Here is a 21,147-nt window from a genome sequence, read left to right as displayed (position 1 = left end):
AACGGGGACGATATTTCTAAGATCAAGATATTAGTTACACACAAACACACAAAGATGCATACACATCCAAAACAACGTTACATGACAATAGGGCAACTACGTCCACCGAACGGGATTACCCAGAAATCCGGATCGATGATCATTACAAAAATTCAACAAGTCTTGAGCGCCACTTCGTGGAAACCGGTTCGCCCGAATGAAAATGTCGAATCGCTTTCAAGCCCCAAAAACACAATTGTTTGCTCTCGATAAGAGAGAGAAATGTAAACTACAATCACAACTTCAGAGTCACAGATCGATCACCTTATCAATTTCGCGAATGATAGCGCTTTAGTCGAGAAAGATAAAAGATCACACGATAAAACTCTTTCGTTCTCCTCGGTAGCGTCATACTTTTCGTCTGAGGCGGCATAGGCGTCTGGGGTGCTTCAAGAAGGCTTTTAGCGCCACCTTCCGACATTTCCATAAGCGATCCAGCCCGTCAATTCCTTTTCCAGCTCAGTCAAATCCGTTACCAAGATAAATCCCGTTCTCGGCGATTACGTTCGGGTACTTGGTGGACATCACCGATTTCTTCTTGTCCACCCCCAAATCAACCCGGCTCCCACGCGGGTTACCACCCGATCTCGGAATTTGCCGCAAACCTCTTTTCGGCTTATCATACCCCGCAAGAAACTGTGATGAACATCATTAGAACACCAGCCTCCCCCGGAGGTCGGTACAACAGCTTTAAGCTTTCGGGGAACTCACAAACAAGCGGCCATATCCATCGTCCCCGATGGTGTCCCCATGTCACCGCCCTCAACTTCGTTTTATCTCCATCTAGCACAATCCCTTCGTAACGCTTAGTATGGAGCCGAATGGAAGCCTTCTGACAACCGAAGCGTTTCACCATCCGCTTCTTCCCGTCTTTTCCTGTAGTAGAATAAGCTCCCCACATCCTTACATGGCGGGGCGAACTCTCACCTGTGAATCGGGCGACCTTCCTCGTTTTTATTCGGTCGGCGACCGATCATTTCGCTTCACCATGGGCGAATGAAGATAATATAAGGCGACTATCTCTCCTTGCTTTTTATGACCGCCGTTTCTCCATCGCCAACCTTCCTCTTTCCCTCGATCGCCATGAACATGAGGCTCAAACTCCATTTCCTCCATTGATAGAGGGGACGTTTCTCTCACAAACGCGCGACGACATCTAGCCATCTTACCCTAGCAAAGAAAGTTGCAATGAACAAAGTTAATACTTACTCTAGGTATTTCTCAAATCGAATAACACGATTGCGCATTTCCATTCGCCTCAAGTTGTCATAACCCCTTCTCATCTAGTTCTCTAGCGCGGTTGCCATCGAGCTATTTGTTCTAGCAAACAACCCATTTATCTTATGGATCGGCAAATGCCGCTTTTCACCGTTTCCGCGGTCTTGTTTGCGCCCCATTCGCCCGGATAGACAAAATGTCCTTCCGGATCGTCGAAGACGCCACCGCTTTTCGGTGCCTTTAGTGGAGCCTTTGGCCTTCTTCACCGGATGGGAAACCGGACCCCATTCCAAAGTGGCCAAGTCCATGACACCGCTTTCAGGTCGGGCCCCACTCTGGGCGAATACCGTGGCCCGGCCGCTTCCACCATCAGATCCCCCGTGCTAGCACCATCTCCAAGCATGTCGAGCTACTTTCGCGGCTTCGTCCACCATCTCCGGCGTAACGCGGGGCCTCCTCTCCGACCTGCCCCCTAGGTTCAAAACCAAAACCATGGCTCCAACTCTACGGGAGCCTCGATCGAACCCCATTCAGGGCCGATTGCACGATCCTGCCCCGAGGATTCCCCTAAGCCGCTTTTGCGCTCCCTCGCACCCGCTGCCTCTCCTCTCGGTTATCGGATCACTTGTACGCTTCTCCATCATTTAGAGCCCGCTCCTTTTGCACCTTCCTCTTCTCGGGATCGCAGCCCCCTTTCCTCAAAGAAATGGCGACCTCGGGCAACCGGCTTGTTTTTCAAAGACGAGTCGGCCGAGCGAATCTTTCTATCTCCCCACGATCGGTTCGCCTTCATAAAAATAGCCAAAGCAAAACAAAGACACGTTAGAGCAGACTATCAAGCGTTTCGAAAAATAACAACGAAAAAGTATTCCTACCCACCGGATATGTTACAAATCCTAGTTAAGATACACCCGCTCACAATAATTGCCAACTAGCAACAACGGTCTCTTAGTCCAGGCCTCATTGCTTACTCCATCGATCACTGCCGAACGGCGTCGTCATGGTTTGCAAGCTAAAGTTCATGTTCCCCGATCGATTATCACATAGTGCTCCACTATATCAGATACACCTATGTCATATTCCCCACTCGCTCAAAAGGTCGAACACCTTAAATAAGTGTTACCCACGAACCGACAGTGGCGACTTCCAACAAAGCGCCAAGAAGTCGCGATACCGGTTCGAACGGTATTGGCCCTCACAGATTATAACTCCACCGTTCGGGCGGGTTATACTCCTCACTACTGAACATTTTCACTTTCGGGCCGTGGCTCATTATATCTCCGTGTCGGGGACATTAATCCCATTTGCGCCCTCCATTTCGGGGAAAAGAGTTAGCAAAGACGACGGTTCACTCTTTAGGGGGCACATCGCTTGATGCCGACCTCTCCCCGACGACGGACGTACTAGCCACGCGTCATCTCTCGACCGAGATCGGGCGTTACCCCCCCCATCCTATCTTCTTCTTCTAACTCAACCCCACGCCAACACTTAACGATTCTTCATCCTCGTACTCTCCACAACTCAAAGATATCTCTCCGGACCTCCTCCGACCGAAAGTGTCATTTGAATCGGACATTATAACAACCCCTTTTCTATCAAAGAGGTTCTAAACCCTATAGCCTTACAATAACCTACTTACTTAAAATAACGGACGGACAGAGGAAAGCAAAAAAAGGAATCATGGAAAACCCTATGGCGTTTTTGCGAAGAAGAAAAAAAAAGTAACTTTTTCAGTATTCCAAATCTGATTTTGTATAAACCGCCCGTTCGGTTACCAAGGAGTAATCATTACATCCTAAGCTATAGCCCGTGACATCGCGTGTTCCAAGGCATCGTTCTTTCAGATTCCGCATAACGCGTTGACACGTTTTCGCTTCAATCATATGGATTCTTTGTAAGATACAACTACCTTTTTCCCGCCAGTTCACAAAGCCACAATATTCAAAAGTGGCTCTACCGGTCGGTTCATCCACTATGTTCGCTCACGCCTCCACCACGCCCGTCCGAAGCGTTTTCCATACACCATGATATCCTCAAGGGCATCGCTTTTCGCGTGGAGCATAAGTTTAACCGAAGATATCGACCTCCAAGGCGGATTCGAGAAGCGGTGCACTCATAGATTAATCCAAGGGACCTCAAGACCGACCTGCGAGTAGCTCGAGTAGGTGGTGCGAAAAGACATCTCAGCATTGAACACTTATCGGATATAGAACGCCGGATAGAAACACAAGGGGTAATGATTGCCAATATCTTAGTGGTAATCTCAAGACCGGAAATAGGGACTACCGTGATCTACCCCCAATCATAACAGATCCAACCTAACACTCATCCGATCTCCACCCTACATTTGTACAAAAGAATACACGCGTGTCGAAGGATCTCCTCTCAAAACTCTATAAATACCACCTTTGGAACTAAGTCGGACTGATTCTTCTCTCCCGAGAAAAAGGAAAAAACGAGAAGATAATGAGGTAGGTTAAGCTCCACAAGCGACCTCGGTCACATCAAAAATCCTAACCCTTCCCGTTCATCCTAGTAGTAATTAGGAGAAAACCAAAACGCTCCTTTACACTCCTCATAAGCACCCTCATCTTTGTTCAATGGACAAAACAATCATATTCTTGAGAGAAATTGGTCAATTCAAAGATGGGTAAAAATAAAATAAAAATATTTCCACTTAAGCCCCAAGCGCCCTCTGGGGCCTGGGCTCGCCTCAAGCCTCACAGAGACAACTAGCTTGAAACTAACGCCTTAAGCCCCATACAGTCATACACCCCAAATTGTCCCCTAAACTAGATTAAAAATATACAACCGCACTACATCGCTTCAAGTACTGCTAGACGAATGAACCTCAATAGTAGCTTCCCTCCTCCCCCTCTACATCCTTGTTCCCACCAGTATACATATGGTCCTGCAATCCTGTTCCCCATGACGTCACTGAATGTCCTCCCTTCACTCCCCTTTGCTTGTGCTGCACCACATCCCCTTCCTATCTCCTTTATAAACAAAGAAGCACTGTACTTTTTTTTTACGATAACCTAGATCTCCTTCTTATTCCCAGCAAAAAGTGGTTTTTACATTAATTATTGAAATTCGAAGTTATAACTTCTTATCGTTCACTCCATTTATGAGAAATCTTATTTTGGGAACGCTCTCAGACAACCCTTCTTTCTCTTTTCTTTCTTTCTTAGATCCAAGTCACTTTTTCCTTCTTTTTTTTTACTTATAACTCTCAAATAGCCCTTTCTAACAAAACCAATCTTGAATAGCAAGTGCTTTAAATGAAAATATATATTTGGTGCTTCAACGGTGGGCAGATTTTCGTGGACAAGCCCGAGCCGAGTCAAATTGTGCCGTAGGCATGGCATTTGTTGGAGCATCTAGGCATTAGTATAAAAAAGCACATGTTTTCCTTTTGCTACATAAGCCTAAGGTACTAGCATGTGTTTCAGGAAATTTGGGGGCATCAAAAACCTGGAATGCATTAAACATGCACAAATATACTGGGAGGCAATCATTTCCCTTCACAGGATAGACCAAGACAATCGCAAGTACACAAAATTTATCACGCTTCTAATTCATAAGATTTGAAAATTGAAGGAGAACAAGAACATACCAAAATCATACTATTAAAGATAGGCATCCAACTTAAAATCAATTGGTGATAAGTGGAGAGGCTCCAAGACTAACATATCCCATGTGGTACTAAACATCTCAACACACTCTCTCACGTGGACAAACATACTAGGGATATGTGGTGTAAACAACAGGCCCTTTGGGCCAAACACAATAGCCCACACTAATACCACAATAACTCAGTTCTGATATTATACTAGCCATTTGGCCCGGCCTATGGCCGGACTTGCTACATAGATAGCTAATTATTCAAAAGCCTAAAGTCTACTTGAATAAATAATATATGTATATTGATAGCTAATGATTCATTGCTTATAATATATGTATACTTTGTTTGAAGGATTTATGTTTTTCTAATCAGTAAAGCATACTGAAAGAAAGCCTATAACAGAATATGAGACAATGGGCTGAACACAATCAATTCAAAGAATATAGGTAAAATAACACCACTATAAGAATGTTTCTATGACCACCATGGAAATATAACCAACATAGAATATGATATGTTCGTTGAACAACCAACTAAAAGGCTCCAGTGAAATTGACTATCAACATATGGTGCATATTGGAAAGACAATTGACAAATTAAGTATGTTTGTTGCAGTAAGCTTCATCACAAATAGTTTAAATGGAAGACAATGCTCGAAGAGTGAATTTAATATAGGTATATTATCATAGAAAAGATTTAATAATATGGAAAAGTGGTGTTCAGTTAAAAAAATCAATATCATGTCCCTCCTGCAAAGGTAGATTTTAATTTAACTTAAAAAGAGGACTCTAATTGAAAAAACCGAGTATTGTCGTATGAATATGAATTTACAAATAAAGAGTTTTGAAGAAAAGTGGGGACGGCCAAACACGCTTTGCAGATAATTGGATTGGATTCCATAACCTCCTTCATTAACTCATTCATCCCCACCTCCTTGACCATATTTGAGAGTGAAAGATCCTTGAGAGAGAGAAAAAAAGAAAAATAATATACAACGACTCTTAAAACTTAATAATAGGTTCATTTCTAGGTTATACTACGTCTTGCCCCCAGAGGAGATTTTTCTTTGTAGAATTCAAAGTCTCAAGGAGTTTTAAGCAGTTTCCACCATGAATAAAGACATAAGAAGTCATCATGCTTACAGAAGAAGAAGCCAATGAAGTCTTGTTTTATCATGCGAATATTCATTTAATTCCTCAACGTAATATTTTATGCATACTCATTTCTCCAAAAGTCCAATTAACTACTCGAATCAATTCTCCAAAAGTCCAATTAACTACTCGAATCAATATCATGCGCAAAAGTTCACTACATAGTAAGACTTTAAATAGGGGCATGTACTAAATTGCATTTTTGTAGTCAATCAATCATACTATGGGAACGGAGATGTTGGAAAATATGTTGAAGAAGCTCTTTCTGCACATCATTCATCAACTCTGGATTTAATGAAATCCTTGTTGGATACTCTTGATTCTTTAAGAGCTAGAGCCAAGAGCTTAGCCTCAAGATTACATGGAAAGCTATCCAAGAAGGTAAGGGTTTTTTTTAATTTATTAATTAGAAGACACTTACAGGACGTTCATCGGGAGAAGTGGGTGAGCTTCGAGCCATTATGTTTGTTGTGGAAGACACAGATGTTGTTAATTGATGATGAGGCCTTTTGGAATTAGGCTCTTCAGTACCATCTTCCTTTACCATATCAAAGGTGGATTGGATTCCTTCGAAAAAAAAAACCCTAATTGAAATTGAAGGAGAAAAAAAAATGTGAAAAAAAGAAAGAAACACACCTATTCTGTTGTTGGAGGAATAATTATCAAATTTAAATTTGATTCAGCAACTTTAAATGAATATGTAGAAGAAGAACCAATAGATATATAGGCCCTACTTTAGGTACAAAATTGACAACCTTAATATTTTTTGCGGATGGATTGATTGGACTGGGGTTTTGACGAAGAGTACTTCACTGCACTACCAACTCTCCAATCTTTTTCCTCCTTGTTCGTTTCTTCACAGGATTCTCACTCTCAACCTTTGTCTCCACTCAGTTTTGGATGAGCAAAGATGTTCTCTGCTCCCATTGTAGGGCTTGCCAACAAAGTGTTGGTGGGTGGGGGGCAACCTTGGTGGTGGCGCCACCCAACTCCTCATGCCACGGGTTTACTTTCGGCTCATCCATCACCTTGGAGCAACCGCTTTCACCGCTGGCACATAACATTCTTCATTCCCGCCTGTTCCAAACTTTGACAAAGATTTGCCATCTTGATCTTTGGCCAAGACCTACCGGAAGGTAACTTCAAGCCATTCCGAAGGGAGAGGGACCAAAAGATAAATTGCCGCAGGTGTTCTACCATGGGGTCACCAATTCTGAGAGGGTGGATTTTGGCCTTGACTTATGGGTATTGTTTTGGAGTGGAATTGACGGTGGACAACATAATTGCACAATACTTTTATGACGGTGTTCAATCTAAAGCTCAAACTGCCGGAATCATTGCGACAAGTTTTGGTCTAGTGAATTTCATTTCTTGACCTGGTGGAGGATTAATCTCTGATATGATGGCTAAGAGGTATGGGATGAGAGGTAGGCTCTGGAGCCTTTGGGTGGTTTGGTTGGAGGTCTACTTTGTGTGTTGCTTGGTAGAGTGGCCACACTGGAGGCTTCAGTAACTGTGATGATTGCTTTTTCTTTGTTTGTTCAAGCTGCCTGTGGACTGACACTCACATGAAAAAATAGAGGTTTCCCAGTGTCAGCAGTAATTAATCATATACTAAAAAACGTTAACCCCGCAACTATCCAAGAAAAGATCACCTTCAGTAGTGAAGGAAGTTTTGAGTAAAAAAAGCTTTAGTCATCAAAAGGGGATTCTTCGTCTGTGCACAATCCAGGAAAGCCTTGTTATCCTATACGCTAAAAATTACATGCAATAAGATTAATTACTAAAAATTACTGTGTTAAGCTTAACTCTGTATAAGATCAAGCATTTAATATAACCAATATTAAATATCATTTGGAACAACCCAATAACTCACATACACTTTATAATTTGGCATAAAATCACATAGTTGCTCCTACAAATAGTAGGCGAAAGAGTGATAAAAGAAGAGGTAAAAGAAAAGCGGATATGAGGCATAGTTGTGAGTAATAAGAGATGAAGACATTTTACCTACTCGAGTAACTGCTACAATGAGCTAAAGGGCAAGTTTTTCCTATGAGAAAAAAATAAACTTCATAAACGTTTACATCTTATAGTGGGTTGAAGAAAATTGGTCTGAACGCCTGATGGATTCTGAATTCTAATACAATTTTGCTAAAATTTGCTCAACACTAATCTACATCAGTTTACAACTATTATTTTTTTATAAAGACTATTGGAGGAAAATAATCAGTAAGATAAGTTGTGATACATTATTTTTTTTGGAATCATTATGATAAGTACTTCTGCATATTAACTCTTAGAATATTGCACGAAATCACCTTGACCAAGGAGCAAATAACGCTTAACAGTGAGACAATGTTCTCTGAACTTATACTGCTTGTACATAACATCCAGTAGATGCTTATCTATCCTTTTCGCAGCTTCCATTACCAGAGTTTCAAGGGCATCAGTTTCCCCATAGCCGAGCCCTCCCCTCCTAGTCGTGGTCCCAGCAGCAGCTGCTGCTTCCACTGCAGCATCTGCCCAAGCTTGGTCCTCACAACAAACCCGAAGGAAATTGATTGACTTTCCAGTCCTTAGAACTGTTGGGCAGGTGACTGTGAGATGAACGATGGAAGCATCCAAGAGTGTAGTCTGTAGCCGTCTCGCCATAGAGGGTCAGCCCAACTCTCCTTCCAAAACCCAACTTCTAACCATTTCAAAAAGTGGAGAGCAGGCTCTGCGAAGCAGCCGCCTCATAAACTCCTGCACCAAAGAATCCTTGCTGAGCATAATGATGAATTGCACCAGCCATTGCACCACTTTTCATAACCTTACAACTGTCAATCTCATCCTAACCGTCGGTTCAGTAAACCAAACCGACAACCTCCTCAGTGAAAGATAATTCCCTGAACTCACCACCTCCGAAACCATCGGAATAGGATTCATTGATTGTGCTTCAAGTACCGCCAACACCTTATAATGCTCCGAAAGCTCATCCTGCAACGCAGCACAAAACGCTTGTCCAACTGTCCCAACTCTAACCATTTCAACCGCATCCTCATACTATCCATCCCTACCTTTAGTACCTGGTTTTCCCTAACGGCGGTTGCCCACCCACCACCTTCATTTGACCCAGCAAACCCACTCCTTAACTGCCTAGATCCATCTAGGTTCTCAGAGACTAAGAAGCAGCCTGCAATTGATGTCCTCAACTGGAGCTGCTCAAAAAAGAGTACTTGGACTACTACTCTGAGGGGAAGCCTTTCATTCTGGGCAGCATGTGTGCAAGCTTCTAATGATAGTTTTTGACAGTCCATCAGCCTGCATACCTGCTCCTTCTCGGATTCCGTGAGCCACGGGTGTGCCTGTAGATTTACAACATCAGTGTTTATACATATGGTTATGGCAATTGACTGAAGAGGATATGCTACAAACTGCTCAAATACGTCAAGCTGTTTTCAAATACTAATCACTTAAGAAATAATCTGATTTTTAATAACTCACTACTGAGTCCATTTAGATGCATATTGGTTCCCTTGAGTTGACCCATGAACAACCATTAGATTTTTCATTTATCGACAGATTAATGGTAGATAACACTACATCGTGCCTTTATCAATATGCATTCACAATCCACTGATAACATGCATAGGGAACATGAATAGGGATGAAACCTACTTGTTTAAGTACAGACAACCACTCTTAGTGGAAGTTATGATTCATTACCTTGAGATATATGTCGATTGCCCGATAAAGCCCATCGTCCAATGGCCTCGCATAGTTGCCAATGTACAATCCAGCTGATACTTACAAATTATGAATCGAACACAAATCTGACACTCGCCTATTCTTTTGTAGTATCTAAAGAATAGATAAAGCTCAAGTGCAGTTAAACATTAAACATAATAAGACAAACATTGAGAGTTCTATCTATATATATATATATATAGGACACTTAGAATACCCATTCTACGCGTGAAGCCGGTTTTGACATATGAATTTCATGTCAATACTAACTAACCTCGGATCAAAAGTAACCCGGCTATCTAAAAATGCAACAATCATTTCACAGTTTCTATACAGCAAGCCTTCGTTCTTTTGCTTGTTTGGAGAATAAATTTACTAACATGGCAGCATACGCACTTCCTTAGATTATGTCATTGATTCACTATAATAACATCTAATTTGTTATTGGAGGGAAACATACCTTAGAAAGGTGAAGAAGATAAGAAAATCAATTTAGAACTTCCACAGTCAGATTCAGCAAGTCTTGTGTGGATTCGAAGCTCTTCAGTTACTCATTCACCAATTTAGAATCCTTTAGTGCAGAAGAATGTCCTTAAATTTCTTTGCACCAAATATTTCTTTCTCGCCGTTCCAGCAAACAAACTGCTCCAGTGATCCTTAACCAAGATCATAATCATCAGACAACTTTTAGCAAAAACCACATGGTCAGAAGTCAGAACTAACAATGATCATCTATGAAAATAGAAATCACACGGTGCAATGCTACTTTCTCATAACTACTAATGACAACAGTCAAGAACTAAAACATAAATGATGAAATGATAGTGGAAAATCCTCTCCAACCTTGCTCGAGCAACATTTTTATCCAAGTTTTCAGCAAGCTCAGCCTGTTTGGACCTAGAAAGTGCTTCTGCTACAGTTCGAGTGTCCCCCAATGCCACATCTAAGGCCCTTCCTTCAAGAACGACCGCTGCATGTTGGTTAAAATTTTGTGAGAGGGTCCTCTTGTGTTCATCATACTCTGAATCAATAGCTTCTTTTCATCCATCACAGAGAATTCCATGATCCGGAAGATGCATGTAATCATCACCTTGATCAGCTTCCATGTCTAAGATTGGATCAACTCGTCTAAGCTTCCGGTGAGCTTCATTTGCCAATATTTCATCATGCTTAAGAAAAACAGCAAGCTCCTCATCTTCAGCAACTTCTGCTGCTGCAACAACATTTCTTGTCCTAAGAAGATATTCTGGGCGACAATATTTGGTCCAAAAGTCCATTTCTGACATCTTGCGAGGAACAAAATTCAGATATGCCTTGTGAACCGTTGGTTTTTCAGCAAAAATCTGATGGATGATCTCTGGGGTCAAGTTAAATGTCACTTTGTTGCTCCGACCATCAGTCAATGGTCTGACATCTGCAATCATAGCACTTTTAAATCCCATTTGTTGTTTTGGAGCCTTTCTGACATCAGCAGCAAGCAACTCCTTTCTTGTTGCCCAGAATTCAGTTTCAGTCAACACACACTAATGACAAATTGCTTATGTAATTTCTACAAGTCACTATCCTCTTGAAGCAGGAGATGTGAGAATCACTTGCGTCCATGATAAAGTTGCTTATCATAGACATAGAAATGAGAAAGTAAAAGTGCAAAACACGGCAAGTGGTAAGTACAACCATAAGAAACTGGCAGATATGAAAATAACTAAATGGTGTATCCTGTATGTAGTATAAACTTTTCTTTCAGGTCATATAGTGATCAGTATTTTCTTAAACTATCCTTGCTAATCAGCTTGAGTATAGACATGTCTATCTCAAAAATACCAAATATATAGACTCTGCTAATAATACGCTGATTTCTTCTTTGCGCCCGTACAAAGTAAGTTCTTGATATTAAATTCTTAACCCTTTGATGATTTAGTTGAAGCCCACTTCCCAATTAAAAATGTTTGAGCATTACGTTCTAGTCATAGTTTTCCAGCTTCTGAATCCCATAATAAAATACTAAATCCCAAGCACATTGTAAATAATATGTTTCATTTTTTATTTTTTTTGGTATGTTGAATAATCGTCTCTGCAAGGGTTGAATTACTTGTAGAGGGCAGACCGTCTCCCCAAGGGTGGATCTAATAAACGTCGCTAGTAACCTTAGGTTTTAGTGAAAATCTTGGTGGTGAGAGGCAAACGTGTCAAGTGTTCCTGATATGTCAAATGTCTTCTAAGATCTTTGGAATAATAACACTACATCTTCAATTAAAGTTTACTTTCCTGATCTTTTTTTTATAGTTAACATCACATATACTCGAGCCAAGAACAACATATTAACTGTGTCCATACAGATTAGTCGTCACAGTAAATGGTGGTTCATGCACAGTCACTATAATTATCTAAGACAACTACTTTCCAGTTCGCCAGTTTCAATGATCTGCATAGGCAGCCCTTGGTCATCAGTTTCAACATTTATTATTATAATATATCGACAACAATATTTTTGAACTTTGAGGTACTAAGTCTGCAAAAATATTACTTCATTCCCATCTGCTATAGGAATTCAGTTTCTAATGCACTCACCTTTTAATTATTGTTCTTCCCCTGATTCGCAGTCTTTAAAGTGGACATTTTACTATTGCAACAGAAGATGTTTGTGTTTCCTATGAGCAAAAATTTGAAATTGATTACTATCGCGTTATGTGGAAACATGAACTCTTGATCTTCATGAATTTGACTGTCAGGTTTACGGAATGGTCGACCTGGAGTTTTAGTAACATTGGGTGATCACATGAGAGCTACCATTTAAGTGTGTGACAGTGTTTTGCTACCACTACTGTTCATAGTATATCATCTCCAGCATGGGGGGTTTCGTCTTTCAAAAGTGAATCATCATGTCTTGGCCCATGCTGAGCAATAACCATATGTCCAACAGATCCTATCAAATAACCTGGACTTGGTTATCCATCGCTTGCTCCAAATTCGTTTTTTCCGTTCTCTATATTGTGTCATCAATAACAATAACAATTGCATCATCCACTTTGAGACCTCATTTTTACTACTTAATCTATGATTAAAATAGTTTCAATAATCAAAGACACACAGTGTTTTTTAAAAAAAATAGTAAGGTGCAAAGATAGGGTGTTAAAATGCTCATCAAGTGGTTGATTACTTATTACTAAAGGAGGGAAAAGATAAAATAAATACCGGCAATGACGAAACGCGGCTTCTTCATCTGCATCCTTCTGTTTGAATTGAGATCAGGTGGGGTCTTTGTTGTCAAGAGACTTGATGACCTCCCCAGTAATCCCTCCAAAGGTCTATTATGAGAACCATATGCAATTACCCAGTGATGCCTGGAATTGATTTCTTTAAAAGTCCATGATATATCTGCCCATATGGAGGATTTCTTGCCCCAAAATTGACCTGTTAGTTAGGATCAGTCAGATGGTTTAAGGGTGATTTTTTTACTTCAGCAAAGCCAGAGAACAAATTATACCATGAAAATTAAAAACATATAATTTATCACTCAAAGAAAACAACAATGGAAATTTCCGAACATTCCTTCAATAGGGAAGTACAATCCTCTATTCCAAATTATTAATATTAAATGTGTAGTCAATAAGCATATTATACCACACGACACAAAAAATTTATTCCATCTCACCACAAATTATTTTACTTCCCATTTGTTAATTGTAACTAAACTTTACCGGAGCGAAATTATCATTAAAATCGTCACCAATTCCTGACACATTCACTCTCGACGCATCATAAGCCTAGAAAACATAACTCAATGAATACCCAAAAACATTAAATGAAACTAAATTTGTTAATTGTAACCGAACTTTACCAGAGCGAAAGCTGATCAAGTTTAGCTTTACTATTCTCATAATAAGCAGAATCACCACCTGAATTCTTGATTTCGCACCAATCATCTGGAAACCCAAGTTCCAAAATCTCTTTCCTAATACGGCTTGAAGAGGAAGACCCACCCGGAACCCGAACCGGTTTTTTATTTACTTCTTTTTTTTATATCTCATCTTCGTTTCCATCTTCATCTACATCTGCATTAGAAATATCAGCACTGTTTATCAGACAGGGATAACTGTTTTATTTCTTATTATCATCATACACATTTTGCTGTAAACCCATATCTAGTTAAACAACCTAATTTTAAAAAAAAAATGTAAACAGAATGAAAGATAAGAGGCATCAGCTCTTAATGCCCTCCAATGAGTCCCTAGTTGATTGATAAACTTCATTGAATTTATGACTAACGAACATAATTATTGGAAATTCAGGGACTGCTTCTGCCCATCTCAGATTAACTATATTTTACTTAGTTCCAGCAAATTACCACCAAAACCAAGCCAGAACAAGTATAAAGGTAACCTCTCTGGCCCCCATCACCCAAAAGCAAGCTAATTCGTGCCCCACAAATGCAAATGTCTGGATAACATACCAACTCATATGTAACCGAAATAGAAAAGGTAGTAAATTTAAGAAGGAAACAACTAATAACCAAAACAAGGATGCATCTTTGATCTGATAATTAGAAGTGTAACCAACCCCATAAGCTAAAACCTCAATTTCAGTAAATCGGTATAGAAAGTTGTTACCTTGAGCAAATTGAACTCTTAATCAACAACAACAACAACGGCTTGCTTGATATTTGAGATGAATTTATAACAAATTCTACCTCAGAAATAAAAAGCTAGTGTTAAGGAAAATGAAAACAAGATTTTTTAAGTTGAAAGAACAAAGAGGAGGAGGAGGAGGCGGGGAGATCAAAACCCTAGCAGCGGCAGCGCAACACCAATCTTTTTCCCTCTTCACTCGTTTATATTAGATGGGCACGAGAACTAAAAAGCTCTCGCTTAAGCTTCCGTTTTTCTGTTTTTTTTCCCTACTATGATATTTATCTTGATCTCCTACTTTGTAACGCATTACAAAGCGTCACTATCAAGAACTGTGAAATAATAAATCAAGTATTTGCCCTGATACTTACTAACAGTTAGAAACATTGCTAACGGACAATGAGTGTGAAAAATTACCTAACGGATCAACATGTGTTACTAATGACAAATCACAAAGGTTGCAAAATCACCCAAATGGTGTAGTGGGATCCAACTGTTTTGGACCTAAAAAACCCATTGAATATCACTACCAATCAAACATTGGAGGGGAGATTGATAAACGGAAGACCTCAGGGAAGATTTATCTCAGGCACACATTGGTATAAAAAAGGCTTATTGATTGCCATGGCTAATAAAATTGGGTTGTGTGAGGAGAACCGCCTATGTTTCTTAACTGATGGCTGAGATTCTAATTACTTTGCTATGATCATCTAAAATGTAGGTAATGTGGTAACTTACAGTCTTACAGTGGCATCTTACTTATCAACCAGAAAAGAGAAGGGAAAATACAAGGATGAATGTTCATTGATCGAAAGTCAGTGACTATCAATCCACTTGTAATACTTAGCCCCCATATTATCAAGGCCTGCCGAACCACAAGAACCTCAGTAATAAGCAGTGTTCTAAAAATCGGTCTAGGGCGGTCTCTAAAGCTAAGGCGATTGCCCAACTGACTTGCCTAGGCCCAAGTCATTTAAAAATCAGTAGACCGATTAGGGCGACTAATCGGCCTCAAAAGGCAGTCGTAAAGTTTTTTTTTTTTTTTTTGAATGATTAAATGTCAAAAATTAAAGACCCATGTAGGCTTAAGATTTGAATGAATTTAAAATACTAAAGTCCAATGTAAATTATATGCCACTATAAGAAAGAGTATGTTTTTATATGAAGTTGATCTTCTTCAACTATTACACATTTTGTAATAAGTATCTTTGTTTGTGTTTATTTTTTGAGTTATGGTAAATGATTTTCTTCATTTCTTATAGTAAAGGTATGTATTACTATATATATTATAAAATATATTAGGAAAAAAAACCGTCTAGGCGCTCTCCCACCGTCCGATTACCGCCTAACGTTTTTTAGAACATTGGTAATAAGAAGGAAAATGAATGTTTATCGATCCAAAGTGATGATAACAGTTTGCACATTCAAATATCATTTTGTTACAAAGTCAATTTTCCAGCTTAAGGAAGCTATAAGTATTGGAAACAATTCTCGAGTATAGCTGAAGAATACAGTAAATTTTAACAAAAATTAATAGATAGCTACACTATTTCAAAATTCACAAAACGGTCAAAAAGATCATTTAAAGATCATATTACGTAATTATGCCATATGGTTTAGTTTCATTAAAAGTGAAGTTGAAAATTTGGGAAGGCCTGCAAGGTATAATACAAAACTTATTAGGATCTTCATAGTGTGTGCATGTGTGAGGGAGAGAGATTTTTCAGTGACCGAATATTATAGACAAAAGGTCAACAGAGAGCAACCTCCTTTTGTGTTAAATGATAAAATAAAAACAGAGAGAGAGAAAGAGAGAGAGAGAGGTGGACCAGCATATTATCCTGTGACTTCTTATGGTCGTTCCAGCAAAAAAAAATCTCAACAACTAGGTTTCACCATAAATTCTTTTATTTTCTAAAATTACCCCATGTAACATAGATAACAACGCCCTATTCATAGTATGTGCGTGTGTGAGGGAGAAATTTTTCAGTGACCGAATATTATAGACAAAAGGTCAACAGAAATGATAAAATAGAAACAAAAGAGAGAGAGAGGTGGAACCTCACAGTAAAGCTTCCCCTAAAGATTCGATCAGTCTTTCCAGAAGAGATGAGGTCTGGACCAAAAAGAATAGGTCAACGACCGAGAAACATGAACAATCACAAAAATCGAATTAAAAGTTGGGTACATACCAATTACCATGAAGTTGGAATGCATGCAGAAGCGTTCTGGTATAAGCCCTTCTCTTGGTTTTCTACAGTAGTTTAAAAATATAAATAAGTTACCAACCTGGACATAGAAAAATAATGGAAGAATTCATTGAGGAAGGAAGAGGAAAAAAAAGTGTGAATTAAATGCTTATAATTTTGAGAATTGCAAACAAGAAGCAAAGGATTGGAAGTCATCTTATCCTGCTAACTTATTAGACTGCAATTTATACATTATTCCAAGTTGAGCAGTGTCATATGCAGCCTAGCAGTCACCAACTCCGCCCTCACAGAATTTATCATTCTGTCTGCAAATGCTCTGGAAGTGGGGGGGTGAAGGTGTCCTAATTTCTAAGCCAACAAGAACAGATTCCATATTATCCTGTGACTTCTTGTGGTCGTTCCAGCAAAAAAAATCTCAACAACTCGGTTTCACCATAAATTCTTTTATTTTCTAAAATTACCCCATGTAACATAGATAACAATGCCCTATAAGCAGCTTTGTCTACCTTGATCATTTATGCGTTAGATGCTATTGATTTAAGTTGTAATCAGTACATATTACCAAAATGTAGAAAGGCAAGTCCTCTTAAAAAGACTTAATATACAAGTAGAGCACACACCTGAATCAGATATGTGAAGCATCCTTTGGGCAAGACAAAAAACATGAAGGGAAACAGTCTTCTCAATTTCTCATACACCACCATAAAGATGTCCATCTATGTCTGGGACAAACCCTCTTTCCACCATTTCATCTCTTATTACGTCATAAGTTATCCGATTCGGAACTAAACCTTTCTCCAACATCTCATTAAGAAGTCCATTTGCTTCTTCCATCTTCCCCTTCTGACACAGACCCTTGATCAAGACATTATAAGTTACAATGTTTGCCCGTTTACCTTCTCTCTCCATTCGTGTTCTTGTATTCAAAGCTGTTGCCAGGTTTCCTTCCCCACAGAACCCATCTATCAATGTATTGTAGGTCAAATGACTTGGATTCAAGCCCATCTCAAGCATTTCATTCAAGAGCTTAACTGCCTTTCTTGACTCACCTTCCCTGCATAATGCACCAATTAGAATGTTATAAGTAATGAGATCAGGTCTCACACCCTTGTCCTTCATCTTGTCCAGAAGCTTACTAGCACCCTCCCTGTTTCCTTCCCTACAGAAGCCGGAAATCAAACAATTATAAGTCGAAACATCATCATTGCGAACATCTCTTGCTAACGACATTGCACTATGCAATCGAACCGCTTCCTCCATTTTCCCATCCTTGCAGTATGCATCAATCAAGGTATTATACGTAACAACTGTTGGAGTAATACCTTGTCCTGCCATACTATCAGACAGCTCGTGAGCTTCTTTCAACATCCCCTTCTTGCAAAACCCCTTAATCAGTGCATTATATGTAACAACATTTATTTTTCGTCTGAAACTAACATATCTTTCTGCAACTCAAGTGCCTCATCAAGCTTCCCTTGGCAACAAAGTCCATTTATAATAGAATTATAAGTAATCACATTAGGTCTGGAATCCTTCCGATTCTTCAACTCCTCAAACAACTTCATAGCAGCACCAACATTCTCGTCTTTACAATACCCGTCAATGAGAATATTAAAAGTAACCTCATTAGCAACAATATTACTCAACACCATTTCTTTACGCAACGCATCCGCCTTATACATTTTCCCAGCTTTTCCCATCTTACAATATCCATCAATAAGAGTATTATAAGTAACAACATTCGGAAAAACCCCCCAGACCTTCATATCTTTAACTAAATCCCCAGCCTTATTCAACTTCCCAACCTTACAATAACCATTAATCATAGTATTAAAACTAAACAAATCCAGCTCAACTCGCCTCCTAATCATCTCCTTATACACACCTTCCTAAAGATTCTCAATCTCATTCTTCTTCACCAATGCATTCAGTAAAGGATTACACGAAACAACCGATAACCTATATCTATAATCCCCCGCCCGTTCAAACGCTTCCAAAGCTAAACTAATCTTCTCATTCTTTGTATACCCAAGAATAAACATATCAATAATAATCGAAACACCAAACCTACAAGACGGCACTGAAATCGTATGAAAAATGGATGAAATTGAGTCATTTGATTTCTTAACAAATGCATCAATGTGGGACCTAGCTTGTGAATATTTCTTGTCATTTATTAACAAATGCAAGAGTCTACAATTAGTTTCGAGGTCATAACTAGTATTGAACTCTTTTTGTGACCATTTGAAGTATTGAAAGAGAATGGTTAAGTCAATTTCTTGTTTGGAATCAAATAACAAGTGTTGGAGATAGATGGTGTGGTTTGTTTGGTTAATAATTGTTTTGAGTTCATGGTAGTGTTGCTTTTTTACCAAGTCTAAAACCCTGCTACTACTAGTTTGGTTATCTGAAATATAAGATGACAAGAATTTGTGGGTTTTTGAGGGTTTTAGAAAATGGAAATTGAACACGTGGCGGGACATTACTTGTGTTCGCCGACTCTGGTCAGTGATGAAGTAAGGCAGCTGGTGAAAACCCGATTTTTGTTGCTTTGGGAATTTGGGCTGACATATCAGATCCGTGGTCCGGACTTAGTTTTGTAAAATCAAAACCCGACTCAGTTTTGGATTGGGCTCGGATTAGAATATCAAAAAGCCAAAAAAACATAACTCGTGTGCATATATGTACGTATATTTTTCATATATGAATGGAGGTGGAGAAGAGAGAAGGAGAGATGGGTTTGTGGTGGGGGAGAGAGAGTTGGGTTTGGTTGAGAATGAATGAGGGAGAGGGAGAGTGAGAGTGAAAGAGAAATTGTTTGAGAATGAGGACAGACATAAACCAACCAAAATACTTTTTGAGCCACATACTTATGTCGGCCAAAAACGTTTGCTCTGCTCACTTGATTATACTAGTATACTGCATAGTAGCGGAGGATGAGCGGAGAGAGAGAGGGAAATGGAGATGAAGAGAAGAGATGAGGCACGCGGAGAGGGAGAGGGAGAGATGGGTTTGTGGTGGGGAGAGAGAGAGTTGGATTTGGTTGAGAATGAAGGAGGGAGAGGGAGAGTGAAGGAGAAATTGCTCGAGAATGAGGACAGACAGAAACCAACCAAAATACTTTTTGGGCTACATACTCCTATGCAGCCAAGAACATTTGTTCTGCTCACTTGATTATACTAGTGTACTGCATAGTAGCGGAGGGTGAGCGGAGAGGGAGAGGGAAAGGGAGATAAAGAGAAGAGACGAGGCACGTAAAGAGGGAGAGAGAGAAAAAGATAAGAGATGATGATAGACAGATAGAAACCAACCAAAATTACATTTTTGCCACACATCCCACTGTCTAGAACGTTCACTCTGCTTACTTGATTATTGTAAAAAATAAGATGTAGAATCTCTATTTTAGAGAGAACTAGCCATTTGGCCCGGCCTATGGCCGGACTTGTTATATAGATAGCTAATTACTCAAAAACCTAAAGTCCACTTGAATAAATAATATATGTATATTGATAGCTAATGATTCATTGCATATTTTGTTTGAAGAGTTTATGTTTTTCTAATATTTTTTGAAGGGGATTGCAAGCTCTCAAACCTTGATCTAGTAAGTGTAAAGCGTACATATATCTTTTCTGGCTGATACATCGCCAGATGTGAAAAAGACAAATCGATGTCAATTTCAAATCTAGATGAGAGTCCTACCTTAGCTTTCTCAGCTGCTTGACGAAGCATTTGGACAGCTAACTTGGCGATTATATTATAGCATCAATCCCATGAATGCATTTGATCTCACTCACCAAATACTCGTAAGCAAGAAAGAATGAGAGTTGTCCTCATTTTTGTTTGTGAGAATATTGAAGAGGCTCTCTCTAGGTTGTCTTCTTATATCCTTCCTCGAGTTGGAACATGTGCATTAAATGTGTGGTGGGGAAAATGGCTGTAGAGGCGTTGGCAAAAATGGACTTCTAAGAGGGTATACATCATTCCTCAATTGTAAAAGCATTAGCTTTTATATTCGTGCATATATTGGCCCAAGTACTGGTGCTGATCTTTTCTTGATGTTACCTGTATGAGAAGAATTACAGGTTAGATCTTAACATTCTACTTAGTTTGACAGAATTGACAACTAAAAATGCGTACAAAATTTATAATTCAAATGATAGGAATAGAATGTAATTGGTTGAGTAGTCTGCAACCCCCTTTCTTTCAGGACATCTAAAACCCTTGGCTTCAATGTCCGTCTAAAAGTAGAATAATATCATCGAAAAAATGATCATAAGTTTGGTCTTTGGTGAAGTAGAGCAATTACTACAGTTCCACCAAAAATATGGACAGACTGCCGCAGGGAATTCACAATTTGGAGCTTTTCTATGTGAATTCAGAGGTGGAGAAAGAAGCTTTTTAGGGACTCGTGGGGTTTAGAATCTTATTTGTGGGGGACTCACCGTATAATTCCTTTTTTCTCTTGTTATTTCCCGCGATTTTTTTTCCATCTCCTAATTTCTCGTGAGTAAAAAGGGTACTTAAAAGTTGCTGATGTGGACACCCTC

The 21,147-nt window shown here is 39.4% G+C and overlaps 1 protein-coding gene, 1 non-coding gene and 1 pseudogene across 13 annotated transcripts in view; all 3 read right to left on the bottom strand.

The window, feature by feature from the left end:
- The window catches only part of LOC147487934 (rRNA biogenesis protein RRP5-like), a 33,980-nt gene that overhangs the window by 7,195 nt on the left and 5,638 nt on the right, over positions 1-21,147 (bottom strand). The gene's annotated exons all lie outside the window — the stretch shown is intronic.
- LOC147487935 (uncharacterized) lies at positions 8,215-19,249 on the bottom strand (annotated as a pseudogene). Its single transcript, XR_015202213.1, has 6 exons — positions 17,221-19,249; positions 16,583-16,644; positions 16,452-16,506; positions 13,604-13,817; positions 9,745-13,176; positions 8,215-9,383 (listed from the first exon to the last, which is right to left on the bottom strand). The product of XR_015202213.1 is annotated as an uncharacterized LOC147487935 (transcript).
- LOC147487936 (small nucleolar RNA R38) lies at positions 13,810-13,891 on the bottom strand. Its single transcript, XR_015203418.1, has one exon. It is a non-coding gene; the product is annotated as a small nucleolar RNA R38 (small nucleolar RNA).

The sequence above is a fragment of the Coptis chinensis genome, chromosome 7, assembly GCF_015680905.1.
Source record: "Coptis chinensis isolate HL-2020 chromosome 7, ASM1568090v1, whole genome shotgun sequence".
Taxonomy (NCBI): domain Eukaryota; kingdom Viridiplantae; phylum Streptophyta; class Magnoliopsida; order Ranunculales; family Ranunculaceae; genus Coptis; species Coptis chinensis.
Note: the sequence above shows the minus strand (reverse complement) of the source record. Positions and strands in the feature narration are given on the sequence as shown.